This window comes from Pseudochaenichthys georgianus, chromosome 1 (genome assembly GCF_902827115.2).
Source record: "Pseudochaenichthys georgianus chromosome 1, fPseGeo1.2, whole genome shotgun sequence".
Classification (NCBI taxonomy): domain Eukaryota; kingdom Metazoa; phylum Chordata; class Actinopteri; order Perciformes; family Channichthyidae; genus Pseudochaenichthys; species Pseudochaenichthys georgianus.
Window position 1 is genome coordinate 28,702,250 of NC_047503.1, and position 18,090 is coordinate 28,720,339.

The window sequence follows — 18,090 nt, forward strand, 5'->3', positions numbered from 1 at the left end:
AGACTCTTGAGTAATGCAGAAGACAACCATTATGCGATGGGATCAGTATGCACAGGCTGGGTGTGGCATTAACTGCGCAACTCAAGTTATATCTAAAAGTCTTCAAAATTAAAATGCCTACTCAATTAACCTAAACAGCATAGATGCACACAGATCCCCACTCGTACTTTAACACTCCAGACAGCATGATAAGCACATAGGAATATTCATTTCCAAATTGTATTCCTAGCCCAGATAACCTTTTTGTTCACTAATGTGTCAAATGTTATGTCTGAATATGTGATACCATACGTGAGAAGATTTTTTTTCATGTGCCGTCATGTGACGCTGGAGGAATCAGGTGACAATGAGAGATGTCCATTGTCTCTCTGGGTTATAACAACTACTTTCCTTCACGATGCAACATCGGTGCTTGTTATTGTATGAGAAGTTTGCCTCTGCAACACACTATTTCAACACCAAGTGACTAGCCATGTAGTTGCTAATCGTATGTCACAAAGTTGCAGGTCTCTCAAAATTAAAACAATTGGAGAACTGGGGGACCAGGGAGTCAGCCCTGCAGCAGGAACACAGTAAAGTTAAGCCTCCGTAATGCCAAGCTAAAAACAAACTTGGCATTCCTACCACAAGGTGAAGAGGAAGATGAAAACTTTCTCTTTGGGGAAAAACATATCACATTAATGGTTGAAAATGGGTTCATGGAGATGAAACCCCTCATCCAGATTCAAAGCTTCTCAGAAGACAATATGAAAATAGAACACAAACCCAAAAGTAAAAGTCACTTATTGTGCGGTACATGTGCAACTTGCCAAAACTTGTAGGCCTTCCAATAACAGCATCCAGGTGGTGTTATGTTTTTAATGAGGCAGCGTCCCTGATACCAGTTATTCCTAGGTACTTTTACATTTGATTAGTACGTGACACCAATCCATTTTTAAACTTTTGTTTGGAAATGCATTATGCTACAATCGATAAAGGGAATTTATCACCAAAATATAAAACTAAATGCGAGTGAAACAAAGTGGTGCATGAATAAATACACAGCAACAGGCAAGTTTAATAAACATATCTACACTGGCCCTGTGTGTCAACCAGCAGAGCAATTAAGCCCACTTCAGGCAAAAAAAGAATTGGAGCACCATTTTGATGGTTCCTATCGACTCTTACGTGTAGTGGCTTCTTTGACCCGTATAAATCTACAATATGTTTGTGATGATTAATAGATGCCCTGATCTTGGCAAAAAGCTGACAAAAGCTTCGGACCATAATGAGTTTATGTGTTGCCAGACTGGCCGACCAAACGATTGTTAGCACTGAATACGCTTTAAACATGTGTGACATTTATGAGATTATCATACAAACAGAAATATCACACAACTACAAATATGTTGACACTGCTATAAATACATACTTCACATGTTGTACACAGAACAGGCATGACTAAAATTAACATCTTCAGATCCTGATCCTGAGCCTAAAGATTCAAGTGCAACCAGGTTCAAACAATGTTTGAATAGCATGCGCAACACTGCTATCGCGCACAGCACTGTGGCTAACATGTATTTTCCATTGTCAGCTACATTGGAATTCATTTACAGTAAACTCCTAGAAACACAAAGAAAGACTGAAAGTTATGTTTCGTGTTAAAAAAACAACTCACAATAAACATTAACAACAAGCCAAAGCTCAATGTACTATGACTAGCATAGCACTGAGTAAGTATCACAATCTAATTCAGAACAAGAGTGAGGATGCAATGACAAACATTGAGTTACTTTCAAATGACAGACAGAAATGTTAAACATGCTTTAAAACAGAGAAAAAAAAAATCAACCTTTAGCAGTATGTGTGGGATTGAGGCCTTCCATGTATTTGTTGGTTGTGGAAGCAGGCTGGGAGGCCAGAAGGAACACAAAAGAAATGAGGAGGGGCTCATTTAGGACTAGTCCATCTTGTTAATGGGGGGAGGGGGGAGGGGGGGATGGGGGGTTTGTGCTATTAAGGATGTGTTGCCTACATGAGCCTAGAATAGAAAACAATTTAACCTATAAAAAGAAAAGTCTGTTCCTAACTCCTGACAGAGCATTATATAAAACGTTTTCTTTCCTATATCAACTGCATAATATATTTGAAGGTCACATCTTTATACAAATCTTGTGGGTAAAACATTTTTTAACTACAGCGTGGTGATTTCAACAGCAGCCCTAGCTAGCAGCGCACAGACTGAGGGGAAGTACACTGCAATGATTGTTGCTTGGCAACACCCATCCCCCAACTCTAGCACAAACTAGTCCACAGTATGGAAATCTACAGCCAGCACGGACTAAACCATTCGGGTAAGAGGAAGGGGGAACTTTCCTATCTAAAAAAACACCATAGGCAAGTAAAGGTTAATGATAAAGAAAAAGATCAAGGACAACACTACAAAACAGGAATACTGCAGCACTTGACCTTAATGTTTATTATTTTCCCCACCCATTAGGTTAAAATATAAAACTATTTTTCAAAGATCCATTTACATAGCATTGTTGCAAGTCGTCTGCTTGTGCTATAACATTCTTCTCAACAGTTAAACTAAAGTCAAAATAAGAAACCCTGACACTGCTGTAAATAAACTCTTTCCATTCAAATGTATTTTGCCTCCCCTGTCCTCTGAAACTTAGAGATAATTTGTCTGAACCGAAAACATATAACATAGTCCCTGGAGGGGCTGTGCACTAAATGCACCAACTTGTTTTATGTAAAGCGTCTTTGAGCATAAGGAAAAGCGCAATAAAATCCAATGTATTATTATTAAACCGGGCACACGTGCCGCTGCTCACCACGTCGCATCAGTCAACTATCCCCTAAATTACTTCACGACTTTGGACCAAAGCTTACTGACAATGTCATATGATATTGCATATCTACCCTCGTGTATATTGTGCTTATGCTAACAGTTGCTGTTAAGCTGCAGGAAGAAAAAAGAAAAACCCAAGGATCCCTCTGGCTGGGATCCCTTTTTATTTCCAACGGTGAGGTAATCCACAGCAGGTTTCCTCAGTTCTTGATGGAAATTGCTAATACACTGGCATTGAGGGTTTTAAAGTCATCTTTAATGTTTAAAGTTGAAGTAGCTCAAAACCAAGTCCTCCTTTAATCCCCAGAAAAAAATCCCGCTATACAGTCTATCCACCTTTAAGAATGTCTCTTGCTCTATAAATGATATGTGAATACTGATTCGATAAAAACACAGGCTTTGGAGATATTTATTTATACACAATCCCGTATATGTTTATGCTGTTGCTATGACAATTTGGAGGGGGACAATGAGAAACAAAATAAAAAGATAACAACTTATTACATGTGCCATCAAACTTAAGCAGGTATAACATGTAAAACAAATGAAGTCAGTTTAACATGACAAAGCAGAACAACGTGCACTAAAGTCAGGGCCTAGCTAGCAGCACGCAGCCAGCGCTAAACTGCACTCACACAGCACACTCAAGAGGCAGCTGCACCCACCCTCCCCCATCTCTCTGTCTCTCTCTCTCTCACACACATACATACACACACACCCTCTCTCTTCCTCTCACAACCTCTTGAAGTCAAACATGGACTCAACCATTCTGGTAGGGGGAGGGGTGGGTGGGGGAGGGGTGATCGAGGGAGGGAGGGGTGGGTGGGTGGGTGGGGGAGGGGCGTTAAAAACAAACTAGATACAAGGAACAATGGTTCAAGTAATCGATAGTCAAACTTCATTTGAAAATGTGCTTAATCACTAGTTTTTGTTTACTGTGATTTTTGTTTATGATTTTCTTTTGTAAAAATCCAATTTTCATTTCATATAACAAATGTAACCACCTGTCATTCTTGACTTAATGACCACATTGGAGATTTAAAGATTGTCTCAGTAAAAGATATACCACGTTTTTTTATTTACTTGCAATACATTTTGGTTTTAGGCACCCAGCCCTGTGCTAGCTACGCACAGCATGAAATTAGAGCCCTGGTTGACACAGTTAGCAGCCTCTCCCGCCCTGTCTCTCCCACAGCAGGAAGGATTGCTGTAAAGCAGACTGAACCATTCCAAACGGGGGTGGTTGCTTTCTCAAGGGGAACAATAAACCCACCTAAAAACGTATTTTGTGAATTATAACTTTTTCTTATATACGTTTTTTCCAGTGTATTTCTTTAGAAAATTGTTTATTTTAAGTAATTTCCTGATTTGACTTTGGGATTTAAAACAGAAACGATTATATTAGACTGGACATGTAATGCGTTACTACAATCAACTTGTTTGCAACTTTCATCTGCTATTATTAAAAGCCCTGTTGTGGAAGTAAATAAAAAAAAACATGCAGTGCATTCTTTGAACTGCCCTCATTTCTGTTACTGCAGAAACACAAAATGGCCACCAGCGCTGCTTCGAGCAGCATGCTGAGCACAGGCTGAGCAGATCCAGTAACAAACCCCGCCTCCTAAGAAAAAAGGAGAGTATCTGCATACTGGATAGGTATATGGATCTATATCTGACACCTAAAAGAGATAATGTTTATCTTGGTCATTTTGCTCTAAATCCTTGTTTAGCTTCACTGTTTTCTAAGCTATGACTGAAGAGTAAACTAAACTAAATACTTTTTTTTTTTTTACCTCACATGCATTCAGAACTGCTTAATGTTTTATGAACCTACATGTAGATAACCTGGTAATAAAATACTTGTTTTCTTTCTTTCAGGCTGCAGTTACTGCTTCAACACAAATGCCAAACAGTAAACCTTATACTTTTGCTGTTTTCCAACATAAAGTAATATGGATGCTGGTGGTCCTAAGATTAAAAAAAACTTTAACAGTTGTATAATATTAGACATTTTTGTATGCAGGCTAAATACTGAGTGGAAAGAAACTGTCAGACCGTAAGAGCAGATCATGCATTCCAAAATTTCTGCGCACAGTGCGCAGTCCTCCCCTCCCCCACACTCACTGACTGCATCTGGATTCACTGAATCTCAAAATGGCCACCTGGTCCACTCTGCACAGCGACACACAGCCAATAGAGCTTGCCATAGCTAGAACAACAAAGGGACATGGTGTGGCAGCAACCTACGAGTTATTCCTATGTGCAGGTCCAGGTGTAGTTCTCACCTGGACATTGAATTGGAGGTTTAGGGTTAATGAAAAAGCTAATTTTGCGTTCAAATGTTGCACGTTGCCTGCTTACGAAGCTGTTCCACCAATCAGGGCTAAATACATGCGCTGGCTGTAAACATTTGGTTTTGTTTTCCTATTTTAAAAAAGGAATTCATATTATTATTTTATTGATTTGATTCGAACATTACTTGGTCGACCGTTCTCCCGAGACATGCTCAAAGTATAATAATGGTCAGACTAGTCCATATTTATATTCACTCCGTTACTACTATTAAGCATCTTTGAGTTGTGAAAAGCGCTATATAAATAAAATGCATTATTATTATTACTGATTGCACCTCAAACTTACAAGCGGTGATTTCAGTAATCAGTATGTTTTTTTTGGGTAGATTCTGATCACAGTTAATAATCATGTAGGTCAGTTGAAAACAGTGCCCAGGGGTAGGGTAGTGAGTGTGGAAATGTTGGCTGTCTAGATGTTAGCTCTGTAACGGACTGACAACCAAGGGGATACCCTGCCTTTCACTCAATGCATACAAGGAGAGGCTTCAGTCTCCAAGGTAGGAAGAATAAAGCAAGTGGTGCCAATGCAGGCTGTATGAGGAATTAGCTCGATCATAAATATATGTATAAACACACAAGCTAAGTGAACTGTCAGGAAAAGTAATTTGCTCCCATTGCATTTTATCCTCACTTATGGTGTTAAGAACTCTGAACACAATCCTGTAAACTATCACCTTTTGCTTCCTATACCATCAGACGGCTTCATGTTTGCAGCTATTTGTAAAGCAGGAAACAAGATGAAGACTTTTGAGTTATTCCAAGCTGCAGTTGATTATTGATCTTCCAGTGACATTGTTTCGTGCTTATATATATCCCTGTCTTTTGTACATTCATGGTGGGTATTTCCCCCCCCACACCTTTTTCCTAAACCCAGACTAGTCTTAGATATTACTTTCTACATGTGATTTCGAATTTTGATTTCAATGTAAGACACTTAATCCATTTTAGAAGCTAAATTAGTTCCTCTGTTGTATTAAGGCCACTGTACGAATCTGTGAAATCTAACAGTGTTTTAAGTATAGAAATGACAAAAATAAACATGAGGGTTAACAATTTAAACTCACCAAATATTACTATTAAAAGGAAACATAGTTAACCTGTTCATCAATCGTTCAAAAGCACTGCTTCTTAGCTTACCATTGCCTAAACTTGAACGCGTGATTTCTACTGAGATTTTTTCTTTGCTTTTGAGCAAATGGATATTAGCAGAAGCTGAGCAGAGGGACGGAGGGGTATATAGGGAGGGGGTGTGGGTAGGCAGAACCAGAATCTTCTATGTGAATCAAGCAAGCACATAGTGATTTTACTTTAGACATGCGCAGACCAGGGATGTCACTATCAAAGCAACAAAAAACAATACATGTTACCAAAGTATAAACATAAAACACCAGTCATGGAATAAAAGTAGCCTAGGTTACCAGAAGTAATTGTAATATTTTAGGTAATTTCAGAACTTAAATGCACGACATTTTCTGGTAAAAACTCTTATAACCTAAAGAAGACATTTAGAGTAAGTACAGTTTAAATCATATTGCATAAGCTAAAGCTAGCACCAATAAATCAGAGCTGAAGTCCACAGCCTTACACCGAGCGCTAATTCCCCTCCCCCACACCAGCAGTCTGCTTGTCTGGAGTTCTACAGCCAAGCATGGACTAAACCATTTCAGTAGAAGGGGGTTCTCACCAACAAGGGAGGAGCTATAGAGGTAAATGACAAATACAAAAAACAACTTAAATGATTTGGACACTGGTTATATCTTGAAAACCAATTTAGCAAATATGGAACAGGAAAACACTCTCGGTGAACTCTAGTCTCCTAAATGGGTAGAAATCCCTGGCCCTATAAGAGCAGCGCATTCTCTGGGAAACACTCGATCAAAATGTATTTCTGTCTTTGTAGCAACCACTCATCTTTTAAGCCTAACCATGGCACATTTCTCAGACGTTTTTTTACATGAAAATATAGGCAAAAATGGTGATGTTTTTGTGAAAGGCCAAGCCAAATGTTATAAGCTTCTTTTTTCTCTCTGCCAAAACCCACATCTGGTCATTATAGAAAGAATTTATGAGAAAAAAAAGGTTTTGTACATTTTCAGTGAAAAACTGGCATTACAAACAGATACATTTCCTGAGCTTAATGATTTGAATTGGTCAACAAGCTAACTACTCAACACTTTCCCATCCCCCACCCCTTCCCCTTTGATAGATTGCTTGCAGTGAAAGCTACAGCACAAAATGGCTGCTGCTGCTTTACGCAGTTACAGCTAAAATAATCCCTTTTACCACAACAACGGCTGACTTTGACTGCTTAAAGCTGTACTGTGTTGCTCCATTTAGTAAAAAAAAGAAATGTTAAACACTGTTATGTTGAATTTTTTTTTTTTTTAATTTTTTTTTTATCTGAAACGGGAAACATCTTGTTTAACAATACAATTCCATTGTCATTTTAAACATCTGTGTAATATTGACTTATTGCTATAAATAGCAATATATAAAATATATAAAAATATATAAAATACAATTATATAAAAATTAAAGTGTCTAGAAGCATCGAGCTTCATTGAACACTGGACAATACTTTTAATAAATATGACACCTTATTTTCAGTATACTACTGTACAACACAACAATACAAAGCAAAACAAAAGCAATATATAAAAAAGTCAAAATATAGGCAGTACTCAATGTGCTATTCATTGTGTCAGGCCACGTTCAACAGTATGTCTTCTTCAGGGAGAAAGCTGCTCCTCAGGCTTATGGTGTGTGCACTTCCTGTCAGGCCTGTCACAGGGGAGAGGTTTGAAGAGGTGGCGGGCAGGGTGAATTGGGTAAAGGATGGTAAAGTGTAGGAGACAATGCTCCAAAATCAGGTCTGGTCTATCTGGTCTGTCCTGTTGCAGGTAGCATACCACGCTGGGATGAAATACGGCATTGTCTAGTAAAGGTGGCGGTTCAGCGCTCAGCTGTAAGTGCTCTGGTTCATGCCCTAGGACAGGGGTGCCCACACTTTTTTGGCTGGTGAGCTACTTTTGAAATGACCAGCTCACCGAGGTCTACCAACCAAAAATAAAATCCCAAATTGCAAGGGTTGCTGAATAACACGTTTTATTTATACATGGGACAACTAGGCTGCAACAAACGACTAATTTGATAATCGATTAATCTATCGATTAATGAAACGATTAATCGATTATTCGGACTATTATGCCTTGCACAATTTCTCAAGCGCTCATATTTAGCCATCAACTTTTAGATTTAGCTTGAGGTTGTTTTAGGCATGTGGAAACTAACAATGAAGAAAATAAAGATGAATACTTGATTCAAAAATACATGTATTATTAAATTAACTAAACAAAAATTGCGATCAAAATTAACATTGCTTTTTATGAATTAAATCAATAATATTTCACATCAAAAGAAACAACAATGTTTTAACAAATCGTATTAAATAATCTGATGACAGAACTGTTAACAGCATAGCTGAAACTTTAACAAAATAAAGAGTAACTCTGTTACCTCTAATCATTAACCCATGCTTGTATAATTGTGTTAACTCCGTGTGTTGCTGCTAGCATACATAACACCTGACGTGGAAAAGTTACTCGTGGATGGGGCTACAGAGTTACTAGAAAGACAGTCCAACCCGGTGCATTTCTCCGTCTGAATGTGGTGCACTTTTGCTAAATGTTTAGATAAATTGCTCGTGTTACCGCCCTTACATGCTAAACACTATTGGCAAGGAGCATTGTCCACATCGAGACGGGTAACATTTAACCACACCTTGCCCTTGGAGCGCTTCTCTCCGACATCCCCGCCGTGTGTAGCATGCATGTAGCAGCTGCGTGTGTGTAAACTAGGGCTGTGCAATTAATCGTATTTTAATCGCGATTACGATTATGGCTTGCGACGATTATGAAAACAGCATAATTGACAAAATACGATTATTTAGCTGGGTGCGCTTTCGCCCCTCCCTAAAAGCCCACTCGGCCACGTGGGAGTGACATGTGTTGTCAGTGTTCAGCGCGAGCGAACATGTCAGAACAAGAGCAGCAACTCGTTAAAAAGAAGGGTAAAACTATTTGCAAGTACTTTGCCATTACATTTCACATCGCTAAAGATATGTGCCCAGTTAGCACTGTTAGCAACCAGGGCTTTAAGCAACTTGTCAACACGTTGGACAAGCGTTACGCGATGCCATCTCGGTATTATTTTAGCAGGTCTGCGCTGCCTGCACAATATGACAAATGCCGTGGGGAAGTTGAGAGAGATGTGGCGTCAGCTGACTACTTTTCTACCACAACAGACCTATGGTCTAGCCCTGGGGTGCCCAACCAGTCGATCGCGAGATGTGTCTAAAAATAGAACAACGATATTCTGTTTTATCGTTAATGTCCTGTAACATAATCTTCCTGTGCCAGAATAATGCACTTGAACGCATCAAAGCTTTGTGATTGGCCGGCGTCACCCCATGTGTCGGGGCGTGGCTGAGGGTCTTCAGTACAGGTGGCTTGTCACCTGTCTGCGCTCATCTCTGAAACCAGACCATGTAAACAGGCTGGTGTTTCTTGCAAAAAATCTTTAAGAGATGACATGAGCAGCCCTACCAGCATTTGCCATGGTGGCCTAAAAATGTGTATTTGGTCTTAAATTGGAGTTCAACATTTATTTCCTGTTACTTCTGGACCATGACGGTTGGCCAGCCTTCAACGTTTAACTGAGTGGAATATGTTGAATATGTTTTACCAAAATGTTGGCTATATGTTAAGGAGTTTTCAGTAGGTTTTGACAGTGCACTGCATCATATTTGATTTAATTTATTTTGGTCTAATTTATTTTTATTAATCATATTAATAATATATGTTTAGTATGGTTTTGGAAGTGCGCTCCAACATAGTTGTTGATCTTGTTTATTGGTAAAATATTATTTGTTTTAAAGTTCAATAAATGGTCAATGAATAATCGTCCAAATAATTGTGATATCAATTATTGACCCAAATAATCGTGATTATGATTTTTGCCATAATCGCACAGCCCTAGTGTAAACTGCCCCGCCCCCTCGCACACAGACGGGGGAGAGAGATATCTCGTCTCGATTGGAAAGATCGAAAATACACCGACCATCGATAGACGCATTTGTTTGTCTTTTTGCATGTTAGAAACGAGTTGGCGACACTAAGACAACGAGATAATGTTTGTGTAGCAATAATACATGACCTTTCTCAACTCGCTACTATCAAGTAAACTCCTGAATTAAGTGGCAGGGAGGCCAAGGGAGGAGGGATCAAAACCTGTTTTGTCTATTTTAACAGAGCTGGATTTTTTTTTTTTTATGAATGACTCGCGATCTACCAGCATTGCCCCCGCGGTCGACCGGTCGACCGCGGGGGCACCTCCTCTGTCCTAGGAGTTCGCATTGAAGCACCAAATGTCACCTGTCGGCAGGCGTCCGCGTCAGTAGGTTTTACAACAAATTTGTCGAATAGCATCTGAATCACACTCTTCACGCACAGATTTTAAATTGGAATTACAGCTCTCATGCCCCTTTCACACCAACGCGGTTCCAGGGCCGGTTCGGAGCTAGAGCTTGATAAGCACCGGTTTTTCCTGTTCACACCGCAGCGGAGCCGGCTCTAAGCACCGAAAACTGCATACATCACGCTTACGTCGGAGGGGGCAGGGGCGGGATCAACCTGAGCAATAACAGTTTATGGCGAGTACGGCAAATGAAAGTTGTAACAAGCAGTAGCGCTGACCAAAGTGACTAGAACGCAACCACACTTATGTAAAAAAAAAAAAACTTTATAAAGTCAGGCAACACCAAGCTTAGTTTGATTCTGTTTATTTGTACCTTACTTTGACCATCCGTTCGCTGTCATTGATCATTGTGGAGAGCAGGCAGACGTTTTGTATTATAGCAGGATTAAATCAATACATGGGCTGCACAGGTTGCCATGTCCGACTATCACAAGAAGAATCATAATGAAAAATATGCCGGTAAAATGTGCCTGTAGAAAACGGCTTATGCCACAATAGGATAGCAACAAGTAGTCAAGATAGTCAGTTTAGCTTTGGTCGCTATGCTAACATCACCCATTTTATACCAGAGAAACTTTCATAACGGCGTTGTGATGCCAAACAGCGGGCAGCACTGCAGTGGTAAATGCTGCTGAAACACATTCATTAACAATGAACCACGGCACTTTGGAGAAAAGTATAAGGGTTGAGAAGTAGTTATTTAATTTAATCTGGCTTCGTATGATAAAAGCAACACGATCATCAAGCCTTCCGAGTAAATCGCCAGAATGCCGACACCTCATCTCCACCGCTCCCATGTTTTCTTTTGTGTTGCCATAAGTCAGGCCCATTCCCAAACCGCCCCCTACACCCTACCCCTCCGTTTGCGCGTTCACGCGTAAGGTCCGCCATATTGAGGGCTGTTCCAAAGCAACGAGTGTGGAGGGGGAGTGGGCTATCAAGCCCTCAAACAGTGAGTCTGCAGCGGTGCTGACTTGAGACCGGTCTCTACCTGACCGGAGTCACGCTGTGTGTGTCCGTCAGGAAACAAGCTGTTTACAAGTAGTTCCAGCAAACATCCACTGATAAACTGCGATGTTAACAACCTCATGATAACCTCATATGTTTTTAACTTAGGATCATACCTGTGTTTAGTCTAGAAAAAGGTAAATGTGTGCATTTTATTATAAAGTTGTGTATATTTACAGACCGTTGCAAAAACTAAGAAGCTTATAAACATCAGGTTTAAAACTAAAAGAGCTTTGAAACACAATGAAAGATGTTTGGAGTTTTTTTTTAGTTATTCATTTAAACTTTTTGTCTAAGAGATGCTGATTTGAAACCGTTGTTACTTGTTACATACAGTTACGGCATTTCCTGTTTCTGCCGGAGAGAGGGGAGGCCGTCCCAAAGCTTGCTGCTGTATTTACTCCCTCCACCTGACAGGAGGGAGCCTCGTTGAGCTGCGAGTGTGGATACAGACGGGGTTCACTCCATCACGGAGGGGTAGGGTCGAGGGAGTGGTTTGGGATTGGGCCTCAGTCTCTCTCTACGTTTGCGCGCTGGGCGAATGCTAATGCTAATAATGCTAATGCGAGGATAATAAAATGGCGGCTCTACAAAACATTTCAGAGTTTTTCCGGTGGGGGGGAAACACTAGGGCTGTACCCGAATATCCGAACATTCGGTCGTTGGCCCACTATTCGGTTTTCAATTTCGTTATTCGGATATTCTTTTTGTTTTTTTTTAATTGAATTTATTGAAATCTCCAATATCAACGTAAGAGCTTGTGCTTCTTCGGGGGGTGCTAACACGTAACCATAAACTTTATCATTTACTTTCTCCGTCTTTATATGTAGATATTACTTTTCTCCATTAATCTCCGCTCCTTTTGTCCGTCACATTGTTTCCATAGGAACAACAACTTCCTGTCAACAGCGCTAACTCTCCTTCAAAATAAAAGCATGTCCATACAAAATAGGAAGCCAAGCCAAATTACACTTAAGACATATACAACTGCAACGTAAGTAACAAACACAATATCCTTTTCAATTTCAAAGAACACAAAATTGGGTTATATATATAGAGATGTCCCGATCCGATCACGTGATTTTCAAAAGATCGGAATCGGGAGAAAAAAATCGGGGATCGGGAATTTTTTTTTAATAATTTTTTTTTATTTTATTTAATGTTACAAAACAAAAATGACCATGTTCACGTCTTAAAGTCATCCTGAGGACTTAGTTTTGGTTTAAAATTACACAACATCATGTATGTGTTGCTTTCTTTTGGCTTGTTTTCATAGACCTGGTTGCTTATTTCTCTTAAATCTGGCAACAGAGTGGGCAGGGCGCAGTGTCTAATAGTAGCAGTAAGCTAACGAGAGGCTACGTTCAGCTGGTGACTCGGGAGTTGGGACAGAGAAAATGTCAGGAGTTTGGAAGTATTATAAAATTGAAAGCGAAGGCAGTGTAACAGCCAGATGCAATGTTTGCAAGGCAGAGGTTCCGCGTGGTGGAAAGAACAGAGCTACGTTCAACACGACCAATCTAATACGCTACCTGAGAAACAAACACCAACAACAACACGACGAGTACACAGCAGCCACTCAGGTAACGGCACTGAAACAACCGACACTTTCAGAGACTTTTAAAAGGAAAGAGAAACTGCCCCAGAACAGTGAAAAGGCCAAAAAAATAACAGCCAAGATAGCTGAATTCATCGCGTTGGATGACCAGCCGTTATCTGTTACCTTTTTTTTCTGTTAATGCATTGCATAAAGATCGGATCGGGAAAAATCGGTATCAGCCGATTGTCAAAATCAAATGATCGGAAGCAAAAAAAGGTGATCGGGACATCCCTAGTTATATACATTAACAAATAACTATAAAACAACAATATTGTAGAATAACAAAATGAATGCCTTGAATAAACCGAAATACACGTGTTGAAGCGCATGTGTATGGCCTCGTATTCTTTTTAATTAAGCGATGAAGGTCAGGATAGCCCCATTGGTCAGGGCAAAGGTCCTGAACAAATTACTGGTACCTCATGAAGGGATGGCAACTTGGCTAGTCCAGGTGTTTAAAAAGCCACACAGGGGTGGGTTTTGTCAAGACAAGCATTGGGATTTAAAACATCCGGTAATTCCTCCTTTCCAACATCAGGAGAATCCACTATTCAATATCCTCTTTACTACTGATGTGGGTCAGGTCTTCATGCAAGGGCTTTTGGAACCCTGCCGGGAGGACTGCAGCTCCCTCTTTATGCTGCCGCTTCTGGCACCTGAGCTACCACATGGAAGCAATACAGATTGCTATGACCCATCTGGATTTAACCATCACCAGGTTTTCGCACACCAATGCACTTAGCCGTTACAACACTGAATACCTGCTGCAGCGTATATATCAAGTCTGATAATTGTATTTGCTTGTCTACCAACTGAAGGGTGATCAGACCTGACCAACGAAGGCGGAGCAAGGAAACAAACCATTAAACTGAAGGGAAAAATAACAAAAATTGCCTTGCAAAGTGTTCAGACAATCGTGAAAGCCAAACTATTGATACAATCACCAACCTTACATGTCATGCTACGACTATTTTGCTACCTGATAAAAAAAAATAGGAAACTCAAGGGTTCGCTTTTTTTCATGACTAATCGAGTATTAATATGTATATGTTGAATAGTTTATGCGACTTTGACACTTTTTTATCTGTGCAGGTGCCACCTGGTAGTAGCTTTATTATCAGGCCCTGGTCAAATCTGGGAGGATAAACGTTATCTGATGGAAACGTGTAACTGGAAATAAAGAGACGCTACACAACATTTCGTACACTGCTCTTTACAACAACAAAAAATTGCACAATTTAAATTCTTGTAGACCTCAACAATGGAAATATGATCAGTAGAAATGGTCATGACATGGGCCCTTTAAATTAAACTCACATACAAGGATAGCATTTGTAATAAGTCACTGCTAAAATAGACACACGTTTGTAGTGATGACTAATGCAAACTTGTAGGCATTAAGCCTATATGTGAAATGAAAAATACTAGTTAAAAGTATCAGCATAGCAAGATATATATGGTGACCATGACTGTATATCACTCTCATCTTTACACCCTGAAGCAAAGAAACCAGCAGGAACTGGTTGAAACTGGTTTAGACTTGTTTAGGTTTAATAAAAAAATAAAAGAATAATGTTAGTAAAAACTCATGATTGGGATATCACTCCCAAATTGAAAAACATGTTTCATATTACATTTTTTTTTGCTGAAATTCAAAAATAAACGTATTCTTTTTACGTTTATTTTAGATGGGAAACAAAGAGTGCAGTCTGTTTTAACATTAAATGCAAAATAATACATTCTTATTGTACATTTAGCTAAAATGCACACATTTATAAAATAAGGATTGAGTTGAATTGTTTGACATTAAATACATGTAGATTATTCAGAGGTAAAACACTCATATGGCCAGGGTTTCTGTGGACTTTTGATAGCTCATGAGCCAACAGCTTCACAACACTGGCACACTTTTGGCCACAAACCTGTATTTAAACCAGGACTCAAAAAGGAGTCACTGCAAGCCACATCACCTTCTCTTTTTCTCCACATGAAGGACATTTGGAGTTTGCAATTCAAAACTAAAGCCAAGCAGAACCTCGTGTTTTTCTTACATTTATCATTAAGTATACATTTGAATGTAGCTAGCCCTGCAAATTGTTGTAATTGTGCGATGAATAGTAAGATCTAATCAGAGTGGTTGGTAAACAAATGTAGCCTTCTAACATCCAGAGTAAAGCGTTTGAAAAATGTAGGAGGAGTCTTCAGAGGTGGCTTCCTCTTCAGCACAAAAAGCACTGTGTAATGAAAGTGCACCATGTGAGCACTGCCACTGGGTGTACTGGGGGAGGTAAAACTAAAGACAGGGATCGACCATTTTCTCAAAAGGTGTAGAAAACCTGAAACAGGTCAATTTGTATGGACAAAAAAAACACAAAAAGAAAAAAACAGCTAAATTCCCCAAACTCTGGCTGACTTATGGTTTCAGGGTCAAGGAGCAAAAATTCAGTTGTGGATATTTTTTTCTCTCTTTTGATCACCCATAGAACAGGGCAAGAAGGAAAACTGCTAAAGTCTTGTATTACCAGACATTAAGCCACACCCACAGTGGGACAGTGTGGCGCATGGAAAATTACTGGACTGTACCACTTTAGACCAAGAGGGGGATTTAACTGCACACTGTTGGCAATGCAGCAGTTTCTTCTTCACTTTAGGCAATTTTTCAATGATGTGCTAGTAAGACCTCCATTAAGTGTTGATATTCAATCAGCGGAAAGTATATCATAATTTGCATTAAATGATAGGAGCTTTTGTTTAAAGGGGCCACACATGTGTTGTTAAAGCTCTACAAAAGGGAATAGTTAAAAAGGCAAAGTTTTTATTTTTCAAACACCCACAAAATATTCATTATCTAAGTGCAGGCATAATCACATCAAAAATATCTCTTCTTTATCGCTCCTTTATACAGTCCTCACTGCAGTATGCTGCTTGATGCTCATTTTTAGCAACAGTGCCTTGACTAACTTGGACTTGGTGTAAGACATTAGTACAGATAGATCACAGTTCTTAAGTAAGTCCAATGTACCATTGGAAATCGGAGATGTAACTGAATTACATTAAAACGTTTTTTGATTACTTGTATCAGACACAGGCAAATATGAGTGTTGTGAAGGTGTCACATCCTAGACCCAATAAAGGTCACGGTGTTTATATGTTAGTGTGCATTTGTATACAAGCATTTTTCAAACAAGTGTGTTACACTACTTCCCGCTAAACAGGTTAAGAGCAGCAATGTTTAAAATATGGTTTATCTTTTTGATATAACAAAACAGGACACATAACTAAAATAGTTTGCTTAATGTAATATAATTGAAATGCATTTAATCAGTGTTAAATTATTTCAAATTAGCATTAATGCGATTGCAATACTCGCTAGGCTGGCTTTAACAAAAAGAAGAAAAAAATCTTGTCATTTGAAAAGAGACTTTTAACAATACATTTAAACTTTAAAAAAAAATGTGTTGAAGTTGTCATAAAAACGTAAAAAGTAATTAAAATGCCATTAATGTAATGAATTATCAATGAAAATAATACATTAGCGGCCGCTAACTGACCAATGCTACAATCCAAGATACCTGGCTTGCTGTGCAATATGCTATTCAAAAACAAAAGTTAACTTTATTTAATGTAATTCAAGACTTAATGTTTACATTCATAAATCCATATTATCCATTTAGTGTTAAATATAAAACACTAATGGGAGTAGCTTGGGTAGCATGCTAGTTGCAGTACCATGACTCACCGACTATTCGCGTCACCGATGTTCCCGCGATTTTCTGGTCAGTGAGTAGCACTCGGTCTACTCCTCCTCCTGCAGCTGAACTCTTCCGGACCTTGTTGTGTAAAGTAACAACCCTTTGCAGCCAGGATTTTGTTATCAATCCATCGGTTTCAGCATACACCGGGAACAACTAGTGATCCGTGCCACAACAACCGAGTCTCTCCCGTGTCGCTTACAAATAGACTCCGCCTCTTATTGAGTACAACAAATCCGCCATTGGTCGGCACTTGACCAACCGTCGCGGTGTGATCGTTGCTTGCTTCTTTTTTTTCAGTCGCTCTATTTGCGGCGGTGTTGAAGTCGGTAGCTGAAGCCGGTGAGGTAGGTATGAACAGCTCCAGGATGTGAGGGTTTGTTTGGCGGTGATTTCAGTCTCTGCTTGGAGTAACTGCAGTGGCGTTCACACAGGCTCACAGACTGAGCCGTTGGTGGGAAGAAGGGAGTCGGACAACAGGGAGCAGAGCATGGGAGGGAGGGGTTTGTGATTTCTGCGCGAAAGAGAGAAAGAGAGGGGAGGGATTAAATAATGGAGGAGGAGTCTGTTAGACAAAAGTCTGAAAAAACATGTCGGTTGCCTTAAACTAAAGTCAAAGACAAAAGTGTCACTGTAATTTATATATTATAGAAGTGTATGGGTGCATTTTATTTTGGTACTGTATGTGTCATATCTCCTGACACGTGACCTTGAGTGAGTTTAGCTTCAATGGTAATTTTTGTTTTATGTTAGAAAATGAACAAAAGACAATCATGATTTGTTACAATTATTCTATATAATAATTGTATTTAAAATAGCTATGATAGTTTTATTTTTTGCTCCTTTCTCTAAAAAAATAACGTATTCGTCTTTCTGTGTCTTTGTATGCACCATTTACACCAAATTACTTTTATGTATAAACCTACTTATCAATAAAACCAATTTTGATTATGATTCTGAAAAGAGTCCTACCCAATGTTATATGGATATTTGTAAACCAAC

At 39.3% G+C, this 18,090-nt stretch overlaps 1 protein-coding gene across 5 annotated transcripts in view; it reads right to left on the reverse strand.

The window, feature by feature from the left end:
• atf7ip (activating transcription factor 7 interacting protein) overlaps window positions 1–17,571 on the reverse strand; it is a 34,465-nt gene extending 16,894 nt beyond the window's left edge. For 4 of the 5 annotated variants that reach the window (XM_034081969.1, XM_034081960.1, XM_034081951.1 and 1 more), the window contains exon 1: window positions 17,076–17,571. The gene's annotated coding sequence lies outside the window, so the exon portion shown is untranslated. Of the gene's footprint in view, window positions 1–1,834; window positions 1,886–17,075 lie in introns of those variants that run through there. The other variant, XM_034081934.2, reaches the window with a different exon arrangement.
• Window positions 17,572–18,090: the final 519 nt, after the last annotated feature.